This window comes from Martes martes (assembly GCF_963455335.1).
Source record: "Martes martes genome assembly, chromosome: 10".
Classification (NCBI taxonomy): domain Eukaryota; kingdom Metazoa; phylum Chordata; class Mammalia; order Carnivora; family Mustelidae; genus Martes; species Martes martes.
Window position 1 is genome coordinate 14685716 of NC_137898.1, and position 19091 is coordinate 14704806.

The following is a 19091-nucleotide window of genomic DNA, read 5'->3' on the forward strand; positions in this document are numbered from 1 at the left end:
GATCATGAGTTTGCCCCTCCCTAGGGATTACCTCTTTTATTCGCAAATGACCAGTGTATTTGGGCTTTAAAAATACAACGTATGTTATGGTATCAGAACCAGGCCTGTCACTGGTCACCTTTCAGGAGCCACGGTACTAGCCTCCTGACTGTCCTCCTTGCTTTCTCTCCTCCTCTCTCTCTCAGCAGCAACCTTGAACTTGATGTCCTACCTGCCTGGAATCTCCCCGGTATTTGCACTAGAGGTACATACTTATCATCCTGGCCACCTTCTAGCCACTCCAATTCATTCACAGAATCCATGTGCCCTCCCCTACCACCATTGCCTGTCATTCCCTAACCACGAACCTGTTTTCTTTCCTTTATAACATGTATGCCATCTGAAATTGTCTTCTTTGTTGGTCACCTCATCTCACTAGAATATAGGTTTTAATACAGAAACCTAGAAGAGTGCATCCTAAGTGAGTGAATGAATTTAAGTGTGTCTTTGTCACTGATAAAGTGGAAGGAGAATGGGAAAATGACATTAGCTCCTTGAGAGCAGTGATTTGAGCCTATTTGTCTACTGGTGCAGGCCCAGAGGTAGTGCTCAGTAGATAGTCCTTCTTGGGGGACTCCTTTTCTCCGCCTCAAGCCATCCACCACATCTCCCAGAGGTCCTGCAGAGGATGCAATTTCCTGGTGCCAAGCCCCCAGCACTATCCAGGACAGCAGTTTTTGAAGAAGGAGTCTGATGCCTGCTTCAGAGGACCCAGCAAGTAACTGTGGAGACCCTGTACTGTGATTAACACAGGCTACAGGCACATAGGATGTGGGCATGCCATTGTTCTGCCCTCAAGGAGTTGGCAATTTTATAAAGAAGCCAAGAGTGATATAAATTAAAAAGAAGGATAAAATTAAGACAGTCCAGGGCTGTCAAAAATAGCAGGAGCGAGCAGTTACAAGGGTGTCGCTGGGCATCTATGCAGGAGCTGCCTTTGTCACGATACAAGGTGAGGAGTCAAGGCGGGTAATGTGGAGGTGGGGAGCGAGGAGAAGGGGGGATAGGTGACAACAGCAGGAGGGCAACTGGCTAGGGGTGCAGCCATGTGGGGGAAAAGGCCCCTGGGGGAAGTGGGGAGGTGTGGGGAGAAGGGAATACGGGGTTTGCAGAGAAGGGAGCAGGGGTGTTAGGGGGCGAGCAGTGTGGGAAGGGGGCTGCCAGGCTCCAGAAGACCTCGCAGGAGGGCCTCCACAGGGAAAAGAGGTTGGAAAAGCTGGAGGCAAATGGAGTCTAGGCAGCAGAATCGGCCTCCCTCCTCCCCACATCTAGGATTCTTACGTTCCCATTTGAGGGCTCGTCTTTCTATCCAGAGTATGTATGTGGACTTGGACGACTCCTGCTGGAGAATGGCATCCCCACCAGCCCCAGCTACCTGGCCCTGAACCTGCTGCTCCTGTGGCTGAGCTGGAAGGAACGCAGTCCCCACTGTCCTCCCCCACAGGCACTTTGCCGTAGATTACTGGGAAGCTCAGGCAATATTAATTTTTCTAACACCAGCTAACATGTACTTAGCACTTACTCTGTGTCGGTCACTTACAAATATCCTCACCAAAATATTGACGCTATTATCCTCATTTTATAGGAGAGGAAACAGAAGAACAGAGAAGTTAAGTAACTTGCCACGGTCACACAGGTGATAGGTAGTGGAGGCAGAACTTGAACCCAGGATGCCTATCTCCATAGCCAAGTACTGCTTAGGCACTGGACCAAGAACACATTCCCACTGCACTGGCAACAATACCTTCTGTGCTCTGACCTCTCTGCCTTGGATTTCTCTCATGCTAAATTAAGCTAGAGAGGGAGACAGGAAGGTAGCTAAATTCTCATCTGGCTCTGATATTCTAGTAATTTTCATACCCAGAGAGATTATCATGTACCTGTAGGTCCTCACATGCCCTCAAAATTTTTATTAATAATTTTCAATAGTATTTCATATCTTTCACCTACCAGAATGTAAACTTCCTGACAGGCAGGAACTTATCAGGAGTCCAAAATTTATCTCTTGCTCACTGTGAGACCCTCAGTGCCCAGAACGGTACCAGAATCAAATTAGGTATTTGGTGAATATCTGTTGAATGATCGAATAAATTGAGCTCTTCCATCTTTTGTAACAAAATCCCTTAGCCATATAGAAATTGTGAGGCATCAATCATTTTGGAAATTTTTCAATCCAATAAAGCTGGTATCATTCTAAATCTTACCTTTCCCTGTTCACAGAACATCTTAAATGATCCTGATGATATTATAAGCCTAGGAAATGCCCCTATCCAAAGGTATTTTTGGAATTGAGGGCCAAAGCCTACTACCAGCTGACACAAAGAAGGTGACCAAATGAATCAAAGCCAGGTCTCCATCCAGGTGAGCCTCACACTCTTTGTATATAGAGCTGAATGGAGCTGTAAGAAACAGGTAAATGTTCGAGTGACAAGTATAAATGTGCCTTACTTATGCTGCCTTAATAACAAGCTAGACTGTCAGGAAAGAAGATATTTGGAGATGGTCCTCAAACTCATAGGAGTAAACAAGATGTAAATTCCCTAAAGGATAGAAACTTGGAAAAAAAAATTTTAATGGTGTCAGCTGAGAAGTTCAATGCTATGCACTCAACTAAGCCCCCACTGTTTGAGATTCTTATGGGAATAGATCTTAATCCCAAGAGCTACTCCTCTCTCAAAGCTGGTAGACTCATTGTAGGGTGCCTGCTCATGTCTGCAGGAGGCTAGGAAGGACTCAGCTGACCTCAACCTGATGGACTCCAACTGGCCTTCCTTAGTTTAAACAGCTCAAGGATCAGCAGGTAGGGGAGCCCTGGTTGTTTGGATTCTGTTTGCTTTTGCACCAAACAACTGGATGACCCTTTGTCTCTGCCCCTAAGGAGTGTTCCAGGGATCATTTACTCTGTGAGAAGTTCTATAATGGGGAGGAAGGAATCCAGTCTTTATCTCCTTGGACCCCTCTGGATTGCTGTTTGCTTTTCACCATTTTCAGTTTTGACCAAGCCCCTTACAAAGCCTTTTGAACTCCATTTTATGTGTCAGTTATACTAAGCGTTGGTTTTGTAGCAATGTCTTATATGCTTTATCTGTACTTTATTTTGACCTACTTCTTCTGTCTTCTCCTTCTCAGGTAAATGGCCCCACCATTCACACAGTTGATCAGAACAAGCATCTAGGAGCCCAACTTGGTTTTCGCTCTCTTTCACTTCCTAAATTCAAACCAAAAGCAATTTTCCTGTAAACTACCCCTTCAAAACAGTGCAACTAAATATCATTGTCTCTGTATCCCTTATACTACTCTAATTCAAGCCCCTGTTAACTTTCAAAAGAAAGATGGCCAAAAAAAAAAAAAAAGAAAAAGAAAGAAAGAAAGATAGCATGAGCCTCATCAAAGATCTTCCAACTTCCATTCTTGCTCTTATCTAAGTCTAATCAGCAGCAAGAATAATCTGTCCAAAGCAATATGTCTAATGTCACTTCTCCCACAATGAAACTCTACTATGACGACTCCTTATCACACTAGAATAACATTCAAACTCCTGAAGGCTCTGTGTCATAAGGCAGTGCCCAGGTTTCTGACCCCATGTGTAACATGTCCCCTTCAGGCCCTCCAGCCCACTTTCTTGTCCTTGGAACACACCAACAGACCAGGTTCATTCCAGTTCCCACTTAAAGATTGTGCACTATCCTTTCCCACAGGTGGTTTTGGTTTTCCCCTGTACCATCTCTGTAAGGAGGCCTCTCCAGACCAAGGTGGGACCTCTTATCAGGCACCATCACTCCACAGCATTTTATTTTCCTTAAAGCATTTACCCCTGTTGGAAATTGTCTTGCCTATTAATGGGTTTCTCTGTGCTTACTCTGCTCTGAACACACACTAGGATGCAACTTCCATGAAAGTCATATCCATATGTTCTTATTTCCTATGTGACCCCAGTGCCTAGTACAAGGCCTCCCATATGGCAAGTGTAATAATATCTATTGAACTGGCATTGCACATGTCACATAAAATCACTGAATTTATGTTTTTCCTCAAAAAGAAAGGATTTTGCCATTTGGGTTCTTTTCCAACTTTGGTTCTGGCTCAGACCTGGTGACTGAGATCTTAAATTCTGGATTCAAAGTGACTTATTTGAATTCCATATGCATATCGTACTACCCCTGTGGTCATGGCTGACTCACTTCACATCTCTGAGAGGCCGTTCCTTTATCTGTAAAATGCAGATAATAACAGTGTATATGCCATAAGGTTGTGCACAGACTCAACAAGTCAATGCACATAAAATCTTTGAGCCCAATGTTTCCTAATGGTAAACACTAAATACGTATTATTACTATTACCAGTGTTGGTTTGGTGCTCTCAGTAGTCACCACCATAAAGTAGAAGGGGCAGATTTCCCCACCAGAGATTACGCCTCTTTCATTCACACCCATTCATGTGTTTATTCCATGGATTATTCTAGCACAGTCAGCATTTGTTCAATCAAAGGATGACTAGAACAAGGTCTGTTACTTAGTAGGTAATTAGGCAACAGATTCAAATTTATTGAGCACTTCAGTAAACATGGATTAAATAACTGAATGCACGATTCCATCCTTTAATCCATGAAACCTGAAGTCCAAAGTCTCCAAGAGGTTTAGTAATTACTAAGGGAGAAAGTCAGGATTTGGACTCAGGCCAACTGACTCTGAAAGTTCATGCTTTAAATCCCTATGGTAGCCAGCCTGTCACCTCATCCATCTTCCTAGGAAGAAGATCAAGAAAGACAGCCTCTTTTTTTTTTAATTATTTTTATTAACATATAATGTATTATTTGCCCCAGGGGTACAGGTCTGAGAACCATTAGGCTTACACATTTCACAGAACTCACCATACCACATACCCTCCCCAGTGTCCATAACCCATCCACCCTTTCCCTATGCCTCCCCCACCCCCCAGCAACCTTCAGTTTGTTTTGTGAGATTAAGAGTCTCTTATCGTTTGGAGAGACAGACTCTTAAAATGGCATGATAACCACTGGACACCAAATATGAGAAGAAGAGGCTATAAAGCAGGAATTTAGAACAACCTATTGCTGTTTAGTCACAGTTCCTGCCAGGGCATCTATCTCTGGAAGAGAAGAATTTCAACTTTGCAGAATCACTCATTAGGCACTTGCACTTGGGGAAGTGTCCTAAAGATATCTTTGAAGTGATGGTCTAAAACTATAGGATAACACCTGTGAACTTTCTTTTAATGATGCCATGGGACTAATAAAATGAGGCATGGAGATAATCAAGTTAGAAGGGCATGTGAATGTCTTCACCGATGTTGCAGACAGAGCTTCCATTGAGGATCTTGCCTGTCTGTGCAAGATCCCAGAGAGTCAACAAGGTAAATGACAATGATAACAGGCACTGCAATGAGAAGAAGGGGCACTTTGTTTGGGAGAAGACTTCTAGCAATGATAATACCGATAACCCCTCTCACGGCAAAGTCCTTTGTTCAAAAGACATATGCATGTGCATTCCCTTACTTGCTCTTCCAACACAACACAGATGTGGCCCTGAGGGAGCCACATCTTCCTATTTTATAAACAGAGAAACTGAAGTTTAGAGTAGAAAGATCCAGCAGGCAAAAGCGGATTTCCAAAACCAAGATCAGCCCCAGGTTGGAACAGATGGTCCCCAAACTCATAGGAGGAAACAAGATGCAAATTCCCTAAAGGATAGAAACTTGAAAAAAGAAAATTTTAATGGTCTCAGCTGAGAAGTTCAATACTATGCCCTCAAATCGGCCCCCAGTATTTGAGATTCTTATGGGAATAGATCTTAATCCGACAGCCCTCAAAAAAACTGCCCTCCAGTTTTCCCAGCACCATTTATTGAAGAGACTGTCTTTTTTCCACTGGATATTTTTTCCTGTTTTGTCGAAGATTATTTGACCATAGAGTTGAGGGTCCATATCTGGGCTCTCTACTCTGTTCCACTGGTCGATGTGTCTGTTTTTATGCCAGTACCATGCTGTCTTGGTGATCACAGCTTTGTAGTAAAGCTTGAAATCAGGTAACGTGATGCCGCCAGTTTTATTTTTGTTTTTCAACATTTCCTTAGCAATTCGGGGTCTCTTCTGATTCCATACAAATTTTAGGATTATTTGCTCCAGCTCTTTGAAAAATACCAGTGGAATTTTGATTGGAATGGCATTAAAAGTATAGATTGCTCTAGGCAGTATAGACATTTTAACAATGTTTATTCTTCCGATCCAAGAGCATGGAATGGTCTTCCATCTTTTTGTGTCTTCTTCAATTTCTTTTAGGAGTGTTCTGTAGTTCCTCAAGTACATATCCTTAACCTCTTTGGTTAGGTTTATTCTGAGGTATCTTATGGTTCTTGGTGCTATAGTAAATGGAATCGATTCTCTAATTTGCCTTTCTGTGTTTTCATTGTTAGTGTATAAGAAAGCCACTGATTTCTGTACATTGACTTTGTATCCTGCCATGTTACTGAATTGCTGTATGAGTTCTAGAAGTTTGGGGGTGGAGTCTTTCAGGTTTTCCATATAAAGAATCATGTCATCTGCAAAGAGAGAGAGTTTGACTTCTTCCTCGCCAATTTGGATACCTTTTATTTCTCTTTGTTGTCTGATTGCTGTTTCTAGGACTTCTAATACTATGTTGAACAGGAGTGGTGAGAGTGGGCATCCTTGTCATGTTCCTGATCTCAATGGGAAGGCTGCAAGCTTTTTCCCATTGAGGATGATATTTGCTGTGGGTCTTTCATAGATAGATTTGATGAAGTTCAGGAATGTTCCCTCTATCCCTATACTTTGAAGTGTTTTAATCAGGAACAGATGCTGTATTTTGTCAAATGCTTTTTCTGCATCAATTGAGAGGACCATGTGGTTCTTCTCTCTTCTCTTATTGATTTGTTCTATCACATTGATTGATTTGCGAATGTTGAACCATCCTTGTAACCCAGGGATGAATCCCACCTGGTCATGGTGGATAATCTTTTTAATGTGCTGTTGGATCCTGCTTGCTAGGATCTTGTTGAGAATCTTAGCATCCATATTCATCATGGTGCTGGGAAAACTGGACAGCTATATGTAGAAGAATGAAACTCGACAATTCTCTTACACCATACACAAAGATAAACTCGAAATGGATAAAAGACCTCAAAGTGAGGCAGGAATCCATCAGAATCCTAGAGGAGAACATAGGCAGTAACCTCTTTGATATCAGCCACAGCAACTTCTTTCAAGATATGTCTCCAAAGGCGATGGAAACAAAAGCGAAAATGAACTTTTGGGACTTCATCAAGATCAAAGCTTCTGTACAGCAAAGGAAACAGTCAACAAAACAAAGAGGCAACCCACAGAATGGGAGAAGATATTTGCAAATGACAGTACAGACAAAAGGTTGATATTCAGGATCTATAAAGAACTCCTCAAACTCAACACACACAAAACAGACAATCATATTTAAAAAATGGGCAGAAGATATGAACAGACACTTCTCCAATGAAGACATACAAATGGCTATCAGACACATGAAAAAATGTTCATCATCACTAGCCATCAGGGAGATTCAAATCAAAACCACATTGAGATACCACCTTACACCAGTTAGAATGGCCAAAATTAGCAAGACAGGAAACAACGTGTGTTGGAGAGGATGTGGACAAAGGGGAACCCTCTTACACTATTAGTGGGAATGCAAACTGGTGCAGCCACTTTGGAGAACAGTGTGGAGATTCCTCAGGAAATTAAAAATAGAGCTTCCCTATGACCCTGCAATTGCACTGCTGGGTATTTACCCCAAAGATACAGATGTAGTGAAAACAAGGGCCATCTGTACCCCAATGTTTATAGCAGCAATGGCCATGGTTCCCAAACTGTGGAAAAAAACAAGATGCCCTTCAATGGATGACTGGATAAGGAAGATGTGGTCCATATACACTATGGAGTATTATGCCTCCATCAGAAAGGACAAATACCCAACTTTTGTAGCAACATGGACGGGACTGGAAGAGATTATGCTGAGTGAAATAAGTCAAGCAGAGAGAGTCAAGTATTATATGGTTTCACTTATTTGTGGAGCATAACAAATAATATGGAGGACAAGGGTAGATGGAGAGGAGAAGGGAGTTGAGGGAAATTGGAAGGGGAGGTGAACCATGAGAGACTACAGACTCTGAAAAACAACCTGAGGGTTTGGAAGGGGCGGGGAGTGGGAGGTTGGGGGAACCAGGTGGTGGGTATTAAGGAGGGCACGGATTGCATGGAGCACTGGGTGTGGTGAAAAAACAATGAATACTGTTATGCTGAAAAGAAATAAAAAATTTTAAAATTAAAAAAAAAGTGCCCTTCCCCATTTGTAGCAAAAGCAGAAATATCACCTTGTAGCAAGTGTTTTTCTAAGCAGACACTTGGTGCCATATCCGGAAGGAAAATCCAAGCCTAGAAGTCAGAGGAATATACCAGGAATTTTATCTCCAGTACTTTGCAGACTCGGGAAGATCAAAAGTTGAAACAGAGTAGCAAGATCTACTGATGGAGTGAGTTGGGAGCATTTTCAACATTCATTTCCTAAAACACTTGAATACTGTCAATGCACGGTAAAAGTTTTGTAGCTAAAATAGTTCATCTTGGTTACCAGCTAACACTGCGGGAATGGAAGAAGTTGGATCTACATACAACTTTACTTTATTTAAGAATGTCTTTGAATAGAGCAGTAGTTGCTGGGGGCCAGAGGATGGAGGAAATGGGGGCATGTTGGTCAAAGGGAACAAATTTTCAGTTAGAAAAAGAATAAGTTCCAGGGATCTGATGTATAGTGTTTTGACTCTAGTTAACAATACTGTATTGTGAGAGTTGTTGTAAGAGTAGATTTTAAATATTCTCACCATAACTACAATGTGATAATAATGTGAGGTGAAGGATATGTTAACTAACTTTATTGTGGTAAACATTTTGCAATATACATGTGTATCAAATCCTCACAATCACATCTTAAACATACACAATATTACATTCAATTTCATGTCAATAATATTGGGGGGAAATATCTTTGAAAGATGTACAGAAAAATTCCATAGTAATTTAATACAGAAATTACTCCTAATTAGAGCAACACTCCTTATTTGTATATAATGGACTCCCTAATGCATCTTTGCTTTAGCTTGTGGGCCGACATCACCATACATTTGTTCCAATACTTCCTCTGCTTGGAGTTGTTTTCTCTGGCCATAAGCTCCTTTTTTTATATAATCCCAAATACAGTTCTAGACCAATTGTAAAGCCACTTATTTTAGGGAAGGTTTCTATATCCTGTAATAAAATAAGATTAGTTTGCTAAACTAAAGTCAAACAGCATATGGTTCATATCTCCTTTGAACACTATTAACTTTAACTTCTGTCACAGAGAACCAACATAAAAATTGAACTTGAGGACTGGATGTAATTTGCTTACCAATTTAGATCTAAAATCTCTGACCATTGTTTTCAACACCTGAGATGTTCGATTTTTCCTTTGGACTAAACTGACCTCTTTTAACCCTTAAAATGGTAATACGCTTATTTCTCTAATGTCTTATAAAGGAGGTGTGGCTTTAATTTAAAAAAAAAAAAACTGGCAGCATTTTGACTTGCTGAGAATTAGTTTAGTATTCCTATAAACTGTACCTGAAAGGCAACTTAGGGTGTGTAAAACGTATACAAGAGATACTTAATAATTAAAACAAGACATACAGAATATACAACAAACACATGTAACCACCAGTTATCTATGAATATAAAATATCACCAATACCATGGAAGCACCAGTATTATATCTTACTGTAATTAGTCAAGAAGCGCTTTCCTCAGCATTATGATTTTAAAATTTCAGTAAAGAAATGGAGGCCTAGGGCACCCGGGTCTCAGGGTCCTGGGATCGAGCCTGCTTAGCAGGGAGCCTGCTTCCCCCTCTCTCTCTGCCTGCCTCTCTGCCTACTTGTGATCTCTCTTTCCATCAGATAAATAAATAAAATCCTTAAAAAAAAAAAAAAAAGAAATGTAGGCCTAGTGAATTCATTTTCACTGATGGATAATATTCTATTATTTTTATAGCATTATTTGTTTAATCATTACTTGGTTTGGATTCTTTTTAATACCTTGTTTATGATATCACATAGCCTGATTTACGTTTTTAAAATCCAATATGACAATCATTGCCTTTTAATGATGAATTTATTCTAATTGTACTTTTTTTTATTATTATGTTATGTTAGTCACCATATAGTACACCATTAGTTTTGGATGTAGTGTTCCAAGATGCATTTTTTAAGTACAACACCCAGCGCTCCATGCACTTATTATCCTTACTAATTCATTTAGAATTCTTTACACCTTCTCAGGTGCTTTCTGTTTGTCTTGATTTTTTTTTCTATTATTTTTTTTCTTCCTTCATTATGTTTTTGATTTTTTTTTAAATTCCTTCTCTTCCCCTAAACTTTAAAAGAAAACTTCATTTTTCTTTTGTAATTTTTGAAAATATATACATCTAAGTAAAAGTCAAAAGTATAAGAATTTTAGGGGCACCTGGGTGGCTCAGTGGGTTAAGCCTCTACCTTAGGCTCAGGTCATGATCTCAGGGTCATGGAGCCCTGGGATCGAGCCCCATATCGGACTCTCTGGTCAGTGGGGTGCTTGCCCCTCTCTCTCTCTGTCTGCCTCTCTGCCTACTCTCTGTCAAATAAATAAATTAAATTTTTTTTTAAAGATATAAGAATTTTAAAGCTTACATCTAATGAATCCTCTAATCTATCAGTATCAGCTGATTTTTCAGTTTCTTGACCACTTCTCAATGGAAAATATTATTAATATTTTATGCTACCTCTATTTACTCTTATTTTTGACCTGTTTACCAATTTCTAAGCTCCCCATTTCTAACTTTTTTAAAAAACTCTTTTAAAAAAACTCTTCTGAACAACAGTCCTTACAAACATATTTAGTGCACAACGATTGGTGGTAAACTCTCTCCATTTGTGTTTGTATGACAGTGTTTTATACATGTTTTTCATTAACTTCTTACATATAGATGTAAAACCTTCATAATAGTTAAAATGATGGTGCAGTGAGCACTGGGATACACTTCACCTACATTAACCAATTCTTTTTCTTTCCCTTTTGCTTTATCTCTACACAGACAAATGGACAGATGAGAGATATCCGGCATGTACCTTTTGCAAACAAAGAAAATCTCTATTATAACCACCTGTTCCCACCAAAGAAATTTGATATTGATGAAATTACATTATATATATTCACTATTCTAATTTCCCCACTTTCCCCACAATATCTTTAGCAGATGTTGTATTTGCAGATCCAGGAGCCAGTTAAGGATTGTGTATTGAATTTAGTTGCAATGGCCTTCCACTCTTATTAAATTTAGAACAGTCTCCTGCTTTGTATTATATTTGTCTGCTTTTTATGAAATTGATATTTTTGAAGTGTCTAAGCCAGTTAATTTGTAGAATTTCCTATCATCCAGATTTTTTCAAGTTGCTTCATGATGAATAGATCCAAGAGAACCATTTTTGGCAGTAAAACATGAGTGATTTTGTTGTCTTCCCTTCTATATATGCACATGTATATGCATGTGTGTACATACATAAAATGAGAGGACTATCTGGCATGTAAAGATGGGAGTTGTATGCTAAGGATAGTTGTAGAAAGACATTCTGAAGTCAAACATGTGTAAACCATGACCAGATCTCAAAAAATTTGTCTAATTCATGCTACTAATTTCAGGAGCTTGACCAGGATTAGATGGATAAATGGTTGAAAAAACCTGCAAGTAAAGGAGAGGTGCAAAATCATACTTGATTATTGTTGCCAGCAAATATGGATACCTGTTTAATATACCTGTTTAATATAGTGGAAACATGTGTTAATCTATGTTTCTTAGAATCACACATATTAGAAGTGGACCTTCTATGAGATCTTCATTTTTGAAAATGAATCCATGGCTCACATATCACTTTTTATGTGGTGATTACTTATCGGGGAAGTAGTAGAAATACAGAAAACAATAAATTTTTTGGTGACTGTTTGCCATAAGAAATGAACTCAAAAACAGGTGGCTGAAATATAAGAAACTTCTTTTAAGAAGTTGCAAAGATTTTCTTTCTGTTCTTGGTCATCTTCTTCTTGGTCCTTTCTAGACTTCAGTAGCCATGACAAAAGAAAACAGCACTGAAGTGACTGAATTCTTTCTTCTGGGATTTGGTGCCCTATACAAGTTTTGATACATCCTCTTCATTGTATTTCTGGTCATCTGTGTGACCACCATGGAATGATCCTACTCACCAAGGCAGATTCCAGATTTCAAACATCTATGTACTTTTTCCTACAACATTTGGCCTTTGCTGAGATTTGTTATTCCTCTGCTATCACTTCCAAGATGCTGAAAAACTTCATATTAGAAAATAAGTCTATATCATTTGAGGGCTGTGTAATGCAATTAATGGTTTATGCAACATTTGCACCCAGTGACTGCTACGTCCTGGCTGCTGTGGTAATGGACCATTAGGTAGCCTTCTGTAACCCACTTCACTATCTCACAGTCATGTCCCAAAGAGTCTGCCCCCAATTGGTAGCTTGTTCATATGTCATGGGTTCAATAAATGCTTCTGTGCATACAGGTTTTACATTTTCACTGTACTTCTGCAAATCCAATACCATCAATCACTTTTTCTTTGATGTTCCCCCAATTCTCAGTCTTTCATGCTCTAACATTGACATCAACATCATGCTCCTTGTCTTTGTGGTATTTAACTTGATGTTCACTGTGTTGGTTGTCATCTTTTCCTACATATATCATGGCTGCCATCCTGAAGATGTCTTCTGCTGCAGGAAAGAAAAAAGCCTTCACCACACGTGCCTCCCACCTGATAGCAGTATTTAGTTCCTGTACAACCTATCATACATGTACTTACAGCCTTAGGCTAACAATTCCTAGGAGAATATGAAAGTGGCCTCTCTTTTATGGCATTGTGATACCCATTTTGAACCCCCTTGTCTATAGCCTGAGAAATAAGGAGGTAAAAGAAGCTCCAAAAGTGATGAAGAAAAAGTTCTTCTAGGCTGGGCCCAAGTTTTTAAAATTCAGCACATCAGAGCATCAAGTAGGGATATTTGACCTTGTGTAATGTTTCTAAAGTTGGGAACACATTCACGTCTTAAGCCAATGTTTTTCAATAGGTAAGTTCTTAAGATGCAAGAAATAACGTAACATCTCTTGGAACTAATTTTCCCCTGAATAGAGTTTGAGAAATATGTCTCAGACAAAATATGGCCATATTTTATTGAGATTATTTAAAATATTAAAAATACTTCATAAAGTATTTAGTTGCTTCAAATATATTTCAGATGTGTTCTTAAAGACTAGAAAACCTCAGTTTTGTATATAATCAATATTAAAATTAAAGTTCATTATTTTCCTTTCACTTAAATGACCTCCCTAAATTATTTACAAAGAAACTTTTCATATGTTCTGTTCCAATTATTGTATAAGCATGAATGTAAAATAAATGCACTGCTTTGTAAAGTCCCTTATGACTCTGGCTATACTTCCTACTTAATAGTCCAAAATTGGTTACATTCTCTAGTACTTGAAAACACTTATTTCTTCTGTGATTATGACTTATGTTTGTCATTAGTTACCCTCTTTATTCCAAATCCATCTCTTTCTTGCATAAGGTAAGGAAACCTCCAGAAATATCATCTATATTTCTCCCTACTTAAGATAGAAAACCTAGAATGTAGATTGATCCAAAAGCCTAAACAATTCACTTATGAAAGGGCATCAATCATTTTAATCTAGACAAATAACTTGAAACCATAGGAATTCAATGAGAAGTTGAAGGGAGTCCAAGAGCCCTTTGAATCAGGAAGATAAGCTGTTACCAGACGTGCTTAAGTAGGTAGATTGAGGACAAATGATAGAAACCACCACATGAATCTAAAGAGGCCATGCTCGTCACATGAAAAAACAAGTTTCACATGAAAATAACACCAGACAGACTAATGATCTGTCGGAAAATCTATTGTTAAGTAACAGCAGAAAGAAACAAAAAACAACAAGAGAAGAAGAAATATTTTTCAAATATGATATCTTGCATCCATCCTGAAAGAAGAGAAAAAATTAACCTGGAGTTGATGTGGGATGACCAGAGTCTTCCCAGCAAAGACTCCACCTTTTAAAGGAGAGACCTTCTATAAAGGGAAGGTCCAAGTACCTTCAGAGACCAGGATCAGGATCAGTTGCTAGAGAGTCATTAGCAAAGTAGACAAAGGGTGCCCTGAGACCCTGGAAAATCAGAGACTGATGTACAATATGGTGTCTATTGTTAAAATACTGTATTGTATATTAGAAATTTGCTAAGGTGGCAGAAGAAAGAAAATTGTAATCATATAAAGTGATGGATATGTCAATGAGTTTGATTGTGGTGATCATTTCACAATGAATACTTACATCAAAATATCAAGATGTACATCTCAAACATATATAAACTTTGCCATGTATACCTCAGTAAAGCTGGAGGGGAAAGATGATGAAGCAAAAACTTGGTACATTTTGGGAAGTCTAAATGGCCAAATTGGAAATAGGGTGCAAAATGGAGAGTCACACAGTACTCTCCATTCAATACCAAGATGAAAGAAATCCCAAAAGAAAATAAGTTCTGTGACAAATGGACACAAGCAATGAAATCTGTGAAATTTATATGAAGGAGGAAATGGTTGATCTGAGCTGTGACAGGGAATGGTAAGGGATTGTTAGCACTTATCCAAAAGAAAAACTTCCCTTTCCACATAGAGAGTAGTAACGGTCTGATGCATAATCATACATTGTTTCATCAATCGCCAGCTACACCTTATTGTTTCATTAATCATCAGCAGCCCATGATTTAAAGGGTGTTTCAGGTCTGGCAACTGTCTCTAAAACATTATGATAGAAGCTCAATTAGTCAACCCAAATTTGAAGGCGATGATTAGCAAGATGACTAACTTCACAGAAAATATTAGTCTAGACCGAGATGGAAGAAAATAAAGAATCACACACAAAAATTTAGAACAAGAAAGACACAAAGAAAAGAATACCTACAGAAGCTGAAAGACAAATTGTCTACTCACCATCCTGCTGCAAAATGTAGCTGGTTATCCATTCTCCTTTTACTCCTGTTTTGTGTGGAAGATGATGCAGTCAGGTAAGAAGATATTATACTTCTCAGCTTTCTTTGTAGCTAGGATGGCATGTGTCTTAGTTTGTTTTCCTGGGATACATACTTGGGTAAAGATAACATATGCAGGAGGTGTAAAGAATTAACCATAACCTAAAGAGTAGTCTGGTCTATGTCTTCAGCTAATGGGGTGATCTGTAAGCCCCTGGAATATCATTCCCAACAGGAGTATCTTTGTTTGCCTGGAGAATTTGGCCACTGAACAACCTAACATTGTGATTTATGATAGAAGCTTTGAGACACGCCTCATTAGTTCTAACTTTCAGAGAGACTTGGGGGCTAAAGTTGGGAATGAGAAATCAGCCACATGAGAAATATGTCATACCTAGAACCATAAAGAATCTGGATATTAAAGGTGAGTCTCCCAGGTCAGTAGTACTCCATGTAGCAGTGTTGCTACATGCTGATGTTCAGGAGGGTAATACGGCTCTGAGGACGATGAAATTTTTGTGTTTGGATCCTCACAAACTTTGCCCTATACATTTCTTCCTTTGGTTACTTTTAATTTGTATCTTTTTATTATAGTAAAACTAAAATTATATGTATAGTTCTTTCCTGATGTGTTAGCCAGTTTGGACTCTATTACAAATTACCATAGACTGAGTGGCTTCTGAAAAACAGAAATTTGGTTCTGGAAGTTAGAAGTCTGAGATCAGGGTGTCAACATGGTCAGGGCCTAGCGAGAACCGCCTTCTGGATGGCAGACTGCCAACCTCTGCTGTGTCCTCAGTAATAGAAAAAGATCTAGAGAGCTCTCTGGGGTCTCTTCTATAAGAGCATGAATCCCACTCATCAGGACTACACCCTTGAGATGGGCCTCCTCCAAAACCTTCACCTCCTGATACCATCACATTGAAGATTAGGATTTTGACAGAAGGATTTGGACAGACACAAACATTCAGTCCATATCACCAGAGTTCAGTGTGTCATTCTAATGAATTGCCAAGCCTGAGGGTGATTGTGGAAAAGCCCCCACATTTGTAACCAGCTACAAATGGGGGTGTCCCTAGGGACCCCTGGACTTTTGACTGGTGTCTGAAGTGACATCAGTCCAATGGGAACAGTTTGCCCACACTGTGCAATTTGCTAACCTTTTGGGTGGGAGTTATCCCAAGCAACAGAGAGCAGGAAGCATGAGATATAGAAAAACAGGAGTAAGGAAAGGGCAAATAACTTAGCAGGCTTACACCCTGGAAACTAGAACTCAGTCTCAGTCCCTGAAGGACAAGACTGTTATTCAATCCTTCTGCCCCATTGCATGGAGGCCACCCAAGGTCGTCCTCAGGCTTCAGAGACATTCCTGAGGTAGAGAAGCAGAGAGATACTATAGGAAACCACTCACTAGTAACACACAGCACTGTCCACCACAGATGCATGAAATCAAATAGCTGAGGAGATGTAGTACAAGACACTGAGACCTCTGCTACCCATATAACACATTTCCAGCCAGTGAGATGTGAGGGAAAATCTGCCGGATTGGGGGAAAGCTTGCATTTTCCTAATAAAGAGCATATATTTATATTCATATTCATATACACAAATATATGGTTGTCACCCTACCTTCCTGGATCCTTTTTTCTGCTTTGAAAGGGAATGTGGTTTCTAGAACTATAGTAGACAGGTCAGACTGTGAGGCAACCAGCATATGGGAAAGATTAAGCAAATTAGAAAAATGCAAGTCAATGAATGACTAAAAAGAATAGTTTGACCTATAACTAGTTTTACTTGAGTTTTAAGAAAATGAGAAGCTACTAATGTCATCTGTCAATTTAATTTGGGGGGAAAATATGACAGACAATAAGAAAATGAAATGTCAAGACCAATTAAGCTTATTTTAACTGGTTGGTGAATTCAATTTCAAATTTGTAAGATGGATTTTGATTCAATACTTTGGTTTTATTATTCTAAATCTCTAATATAATTGCCTCTGTGTGTATTCTTTTAGATTAAGGTGTGATTTTCAAATAAAAATGGATTTTACCCAAATTTTCTTAGTAAAAGAAATGCCTCCATAGGTTTTCCTTCAAAACGTTACATGACAATTATGACAATTATTTTATCTACTGTATTTTTATTTTGTTAGAACTCACATCAGCAAAAATTGGATACTTAAAAATTTGAGATCAATCATGTCAAATGAAATTAAATAATTCCAGACAAAAATAATTACTTTTTCTATGTAAAAAAAAAAAAAAAAAGCACAAGTCAAAACTTCCAAACTATTGTTATAAAGGAAAAATAAGTCCCTGTTTTGGGGACCCAAAGTAAATTGTTTTTTTTTTTTCCTACCAGGAGTAAAACACACTCCTAACTGAGACATTTGTCATACGATAAGTAATATCAAATGTCGATTCACCAGTCCTTTGACTATAATTCTCCTTCACAGGTATGGTTGTTAATCAAAAGCTACAGACACTGAATCTAGCCTTCTACTCTCACTGATTAAAGGTTTAACCCTAGCAACTTTATAGCCAAAAAACCTCAAAACAACTCACTCCACAGATTGTTATCTGAAACATTCTTATGGCATAAAATGCAATTGGAAGAAAGAAATTACCTAGGGCTTGTTTTCAAAATATATACATTTTGTTTTCAAAATATATACATTTTTAGAAAAAAAAAGAAGAGATTAAAAGTAGATATTTTTTCTTCAAATAAAGTGATCAAAGTGTTAATAGAAAATATGTACCATTCTATACACAAAGATAAACTCAAAATGGATGAAAGACCTCAATGTGAGACAGGAATCCATCAAAATTCTAGAGGAGAACTTAGGCAGTAACTTCTTTGACATTGGCCACAGCAACTTCTTTCAAGACATGTCTCTAAAGGCAAAGGATACGAAAGCAAAAATGAACTTTTGGGACTTCATCAAGATAAAAAGCTTCTGCACAACAGAGGAAATGGTCAACAAAACTAAGAGGCAACCCACAGAATGAGAGAAGATATTTGCAAATGACACTTCAGATAAAGGACTGGTATCCAAGATCTATAAAGAACTTCTCAAACTCAACACCCAAAAAACAAATAATCTAGTCAATAAATGGGCAGAAGACATGAACAGACACTTCTCCAAAGGTGACATACAAGTGGCCAACACACACATGAAAAAATGTTCAACATCACTAGCCATCAGGGAAATACAAATCAAAACCACATTGAGATAATACCTTACACCAGTTAAAATGGCAAAAATTAACAAGACAAGAAACAAATGTTGGAGATGATGTGAAGAAAGGGGAACCCTCTTACACTGTTGGCAGAATGCAAGCTGGTGGAGCCACTCTGGAAAACAGTAGGGAGGTTCCTCAAGATGTTAAAATTAAAATTAAAATTAGAGCTACCCTACAACCCACAATTGCACCACTAGGCATTTACTCCAAAGATACAGATGTAGTGAAAAGAAGGGGCACCTGTACCCCAATGTTCATAGCAACAATGTCCACAATAGACAAATGGTGGAAGGAGTTGAGATGCCCTTCAAGAGATGAATGGATAAAAGTGTGGTTCATATACACAATGGCATGTTACTCAGGCATCAGAAAGGATGAATATCTACCATTTGCATTGACACTCATGGAACTGGAGGGTCTTATGCTAAGCCAAATAAGTCAAGCAGAGAAAGACAACTACCATATGGTTTCAATCATATGTGGAACATAAGGAATAGCACAGAAGACTGCAGGGGAAGGGAGGGAAAACTAAGTGGGAAGAACTCAGAGAGGGAGACAAACTATAAGAGACTCTGGACTCCAGGAAAAAAACTGAGGGTTGCATAAGGGAGGGAGT

At 38.7% G+C, this 19091-nt stretch overlaps 1 pseudogene across 1 annotated transcript; it reads left to right on the plus strand.

Annotated features, from left to right (window-relative positions):
• Nucleotides 1–12236: 12236 nt before the first annotated feature.
• On the plus strand, nt 12237–13145 carry LOC308350711 (olfactory receptor 5AK2-like; annotated as a pseudogene). Its single transcript has one exon. The product of its transcript is annotated as an olfactory receptor 5AK2-like (transcript).
• The last annotated feature ends 5946 nt before the right edge of the window (nt 13146–19091 follow it).